Source organism: Somniosus microcephalus, chromosome 21, assembly GCF_052327205.1.
Source record: "Somniosus microcephalus isolate GS21.2 chromosome 21, FLI_Smic_1.0, whole genome shotgun sequence".
NCBI classification, from domain to species: Eukaryota; Metazoa; Chordata; class Chondrichthyes; order Squaliformes; family Somniosidae; genus Somniosus; species Somniosus microcephalus.
In genome coordinates this window covers 78,780,457-78,786,456 of record NC_141007.1, presented here as the reverse complement: position 1 = coordinate 78,786,456, position 6,000 = coordinate 78,780,457, and positions in this window count along the sequence as shown.

Here is a 6,000-nt window from a genome sequence, read left to right as displayed (position 1 = left end):
TCTGCACAGAGGGAGAGAGAGAGAGAGAGAGAGCGGGTGGGGTGACGCAGGGAGAGAGCGGGATAAAGCAACAAGTCAATTCTGAGCTGGGCCCCACACACACACAGAGCAAGATCCCAGGCTAGAATCGGTCATCTGAGGTGAGCATCAGAAATAGGAGCAGGAGTCGGCCATTCGGCCCCTCGAGCCTGCTCCGCCATTCAATGAGATCATGTGTTTCAATGGAATCACCTCATTCTTCTAAGCTCTAGAGAATATAGGCCTAGTCTACTCAATCTCTCCTCACAGGACAATCCTCCCCATCCCAGGAACCAGTCTGGTGAACCTTCGTTGCACTCACTCTATGGCAAGTATATCCTTCCTTAGGTAAGGAGATCAAAACTGAACACAATACTCCAGGTGTGGTCTCGCCAAAGCCCTATATAATTGCAGTAAGACGTCTTTACTCTTATACTCAAATCCTCTTGTAATAAAGGCCAACATACCATATGCTTTCCTAATTGCAGTTTCGGTTTCCATATTTAAGAAAAGATATACTTGCTCTCGAGGCGGTTCAGAGAAGGTTCACTCGGTTGATTCCGGAGATGAGGGGGTTGACGTATGAGGAAAGGTTGAGTAGGTCGAAAAACCTTGACAAGGTACAGACTTAGTGAACATAGCCTGGCCATCGAAAAAGGTAGACACAGGCAGACCCGGCTACCAAGAGAGGACAGGATATGCTCTCACTGCAGTCAGGGAGTGGTGGAGACAGAGACGCACTTCCTCACAGCTTGTAGAAAATATCAGGGCATCAGGGAGAATTTCTACCCAAAATTCACAAAAATATGCCCGGAATTCAGAAATTTGAATGACGACCAAAAACTCCCATACCTACTGGGGGAAGAGAGAAATTGTGTAACATTAGCGGCACACTATGTTACAGCTTGCCATAAACAGAGGGACAACCACTAAATATAAGAATAGAGTATATACAAATTATATGAAAGTATATTTATACACTCAGGGATATATCTGTTTATACACTGTATGGATAGATCTGTATTTATGTGTACAACCATGAATGTTTTTCGATGCTTTGGCAACATAAGATGTACCTTGTCATGCCAATAAAGCGATTTGAATTGAATTGAATTGAATTGAATTGAATTTGAATTGAATTGAATTGAATCTACTCATTGGAGTTCAGAAGAATGAGAGGCGATCTTATCGAAACATATAAGATTGTGAGGGGGCTTGATCGGGTGGATGCGGTGAGGATGTTTCCACTGATGGGTGAGACTAGAACTAGGGGGCATAATCTTAGAATAATGGGCTGCCCTTTCAAAACTGAGATGAGGAGAAACTTCTTCACTCAGAGGGTAGTAAATCTGTGGAATTTGCTACCTCAGAGAGCTGCGGAAGCTGCGACATTAAATAAATTTAAAATGGAGATAGACAGTTTCCTAGCAGATAAGGGAATTAGGGGTTATGGGGAGAGGGCAGGGAAGTGGACGTGAGTCTAGATTCGGATCAGCCATGATCCTATTGAATGGCGGAGCAGGCCCGAGGGGCCGTATGGCCTACTCCTGCTCCTTATGTTCTTATGCTGTACCTGCATGTTAACTTTCAGTGATTTGTGTACAAGGACACCCAGGTCCCTCTGAACAACATTTCCCAATCTTTTACCACTTAAAAAATACTCTGCCTTTCTATTTTTCCTACCAGAGTGGATAACTTCGCATTTCTACACGTTATATTCCGTTTCCCATGGTCTTGCCCATTCACTTCGCCTGTCTATATCCCCCTGAAGCCTCTTTGCATCCCCGAGTGTCCAAAAATCTATCGATCTCAGCCTTGAATAGATTCCAATCCCTCCGTGGCCTCCTCGTCCCTCCCTATCTCTGTAACCTCCTCCAGCCCCCTACAACCCTCCCTATCTCTGTAACCTCCTCCGGCCCCTACACCCCTCCCTATCTCTGTAACCTCCTCCAGCCTCTACACCCCTCCCTATCTCTGTAACCTCCTCCAGCCCCTACACCCCTCCCTATCTCTGTAACCTCCTCCAGCCCCTACAACCCTCCCTATCTCTGTAACCTCCTCCAGCCCCTACACCCCTCCCTATCTCTGTAACCTCCTCCAGCCCCCTACAACCCTCCCTATCTCTGTAACCTCCTCCAGCCCCTACACCCCTCCCTATCTCTGTAACCTCCTCCAGCCCCTACACCCCTCCCTATCTCTGTAACCTCCTCCAGCCCCTACAACCCTCCCTATCTCTGTAACCTCCTCCAGCCCCCTACAACCCTCCCTATCTCTGTAACCTCCTCCAGCCCCCTACAACCCTCCCTATCTCTGTAACCTCCTCCAGCCCCTACAACCCTCCCTAGCTCTGTAACCTCCTCCAGCTCCCAACAACCCTCCCTATCTCTGTAACCGCCTCCAGCCCCTACAACCCTCCCTATCTCTGTAGCCTCCTCCAGCTCCTACAACCCTCCCTATCTCTGTGACCTCCTCCAGCTCCAACAACCCTCCCTATCTCTGTAACCTCCTCCAGCCCCTACAACCCTCCCTATCTCTGTAACCTCCTCCAGCTCCAACAACCCTCCCTATCTCTGTGACCTCCTCCAGCCCCGACACCCCTCCCTATCTCTGTAACCTCCTCCAGCCCCCTACAACCCTCCCTATCTCTGTAACCTCCTCCAGCCCCTACACCCCTCCCTATCTCTGTAACCTCCTCCAGCCCCTACAACCCTCCCTATCTCTGTAACCTCCTCCAGCCCCTACACCCCTCCCTATCTCTGTAACCTCCTCCAGCCCCTACAACCCTCCCTATCTCTGTAACCTCCTCCAGCCCCTGCAACCCTCCCTATCTCTGTAAACTCCTCCAACCCCTACACCCCTCCCTATCTCTGTAACCTCCTCCAGCCCCTACACCCCTCCCTATCTCTGTAACCTCCTCCAGCCCCTACACCCCTCCCTATCACTGTAAACTCCTCCAGCCCCTACACCCCTCCCTATCTCTGTAACCTCCTCCAGCCCCCACACCCCTCCCTATCTCTGTAACCTCCTAGAGCCCCTACAACCCACCCTATCTCTGTAACCTCCTCCAGCCCCTACAACCCTCCCTATCTCTGTAACCTACTCCAGCCCCTACAACCCTCCCTATCTCTGTAACCTCCTCCAGCCCCCTACACCCCTCCCTATCTCTGTAACCTCCTCCAGCCCCTACAACCGTATCTCTGTAACCTCCTCCAGCCCCTACACCCCTCCCTACCTCTGTAACCTCCTCCAGCCCTACAACAATCCCTATCACTGTAACCTCCTCCAGCCCCTACACGCCTCACTATCTCTGTACAATACAATACAATACAATACAAATCGCTTTATTGGCATGATAAGGTACATCTTATGTTGCCAAAGCATCAAAATACATTTATGGTTGAACACATAAACGCGGTTCCATTCATACAGTGTATAAACAGGTATATCCCTGAGTTTATAAATATACATTCGCCTTGTTTATATATACTCTTGTCTTAGTTTACTGGTTGTCCCTCTGTTCATGGCAAGCTGTAACATAGTGTGCCGCCAGTGTTACACAGCTTCTCTCCTCCCCCAGTAGGAATGGGAGTTTTTGGTTGTCAGTCAGATTTCTGAATTCAGGGCATATTTGTGAGAATTTTTGGTAGAAATTCTCTCTGATGCCCTGATATTTTCCACAGGCTGTGAGGAAGTGCATCTCTGTCTCAACTACTCCCTGACTGCAGTGAGAGCATATCCTGTCTTCTCTTGGCAGCCTGGTCTGCCTGTGTCTGCCTTTTTCGATCGCTAGGCTATGTTCGCTAAGTCTGTACCTTGTCAAGGTTCTTCTCAGTTTGTTATCCTTTACCATGGTCAGGTAATCAGCTATGTTGTATTGTCTGTTTAGGGCCAAGTAGCAATTGAGTTTGCTTTGGGTTTTTGTTGTTTCTGCCCAATATGACACAGATATTTTTCCTTTTGCTTAGCGACGATTGTGTTGGGTCGAATTCTTTGTGTTACCCTGTCACTGTCCTGGGACTGGTTATTGTTAGTATTGTTATTAGTTACTTTATTGAGTCCCAGGACTAGTTGACTGAGGGTATTCTTCTTTATGGTCAGCTCTTGGCATTTCAGGGCGTCGTAGTGATAGCATTGGGGGTTGCTCATTTGTAGGTGATTCCAAAATTTGGTGGCTCTTTTTTGGATAGTGATTATTAATGGGTATTGGCCTAGTTCCGCCCTGCATGCGTTGTTTACTGTTTTCCTTTGAGTCCGGAGGATACTTTTACAGAATTCTGCATGTAGGATCTCAATTGGGTGTTTGTCCCATTTTGCAAAATCTTGTTGTGTTAGTGGTCCCCAGACCTCACTGCCATAGAGTGCAATTGGTTCAATTACTGATTTGAAAATTTTGAGCCAAATGCTAATTCGGATTTCTATTTGGATTGATTTTTTGATGGCATAGAAAGCCCTTCTTGCTTTCTCTTTCAGTTCATTCACAGCCAGTTTGAAGTTTCCCGTAGAACTGATTTTTAAGCCCAAGTATGTGTAGTGAGTGGTTTGTTCAATTTTGGTTGTTCCTACTGTGAAATTTATTGTGGGTCCATGTTGTTTGGATCTTTGCTGGAACACAAGGACTTTGGTTTTTTGGGGATTTATTGTCAGGGCCCAAGTCTGGCAGTACGACTCCAGCAGGTCCAGGTTCTGCTGTAGACCCTCCTTAGTTGGTGACTGCAGAACCAGGTCGTCGGCATAGAGGAGGAATTTAACCTTGGATTCATATAGGGTGAGGCCGGGTGCTGTAGATTGTTCAAGTAGTTTTGCCAATCCATTAATGTAAATATTAAAGAGTGTCGGTGAGATTGGCGAGCCCTGCGTCACCCCCCGCCCCTGTGGGAAGTATTTTGTTTGTTTGTCTCCAATTTTAACTGCACATTTATTGTTTGTATACATTGATTTAATTACATCATATGTTTTCCCTCCTACCCCGCTTTCGATAAGTTTCAGGAATAAACCGTCATGCCAGATGGAGTCGAAAGCCTTCTGGAAATCTACAAAGCATGCGTAGATTTTGCTTTTGTTATGGTGAACGTGTTGTGTCAATTAGGGTCTGTAGGGTGAAGATATGATCGGATGTTCTATTGTTTGGCAGGAATCCAATTTGGCTTTTACTCAAGACATTGTGCTCTTCAAGGAAGTTTATAAGTCTTTTGTTTATGATGCTACAGAATACCTTCCCCAGGTTACTGTTTACACAGATGCCTCGATAGTTGTTTGGGTCGATTTTGTCCCCACTTTTGTATACGGGTGTTATGAGTCCTTTGTTCCAGATGTCAGGGAAATAACCGACACTCAGAACCAAGTTGAAGAGTTTTAGGATAGCCAGTTTCAGTTTGTCGTCTGTAACCTCCTCCAGCCCCTACAACCCCATCTCTGTAACCTCCTCCAGCCCCTACACCCCTCCCTATCTCTGTAACCTCCTAGAGCCCCTACAACACCCCCTATCTCTGTAACCTCCTCCAGCCCCTACACCCCTCCCTATCTCTGTAACCTGCTACAGCCCCTACAACACTCCCTATCTCTGTAACCTCCTCCAGCACCTACAACCCGCCCTATCTCTGTAACCTCCTCCAGCCCCTACACCCCTCCTTATCTCTGTAACCTCCTCCAGCCGCTACAACCCTTCCTATCTCTGTAACCTCCTCCAGACCCTACAACCCTCCCTATCTCTAACCTCCTCCAGCCCCTACACCCCTCCCTATCTCTGTAACCTTCTCCAGCCCCGACACCCCTCCCTATCTCTGTAACCTCCTCCAGCCCCTACAACCCTCCCTATCTCTGTAACCTCCTCCAGCCTCTACAACCCTCCCTATCTCTGTAACCTCCTCCAGCCCTACAACCCTCCCTATCTCTAACCCCCTCCAGCCCTACAACCCACCCTACCTCTGTAACATCCTCCAGCCCCTACACCCCTCCCTATCTCTGTAACCTCCTCCAGCCTCT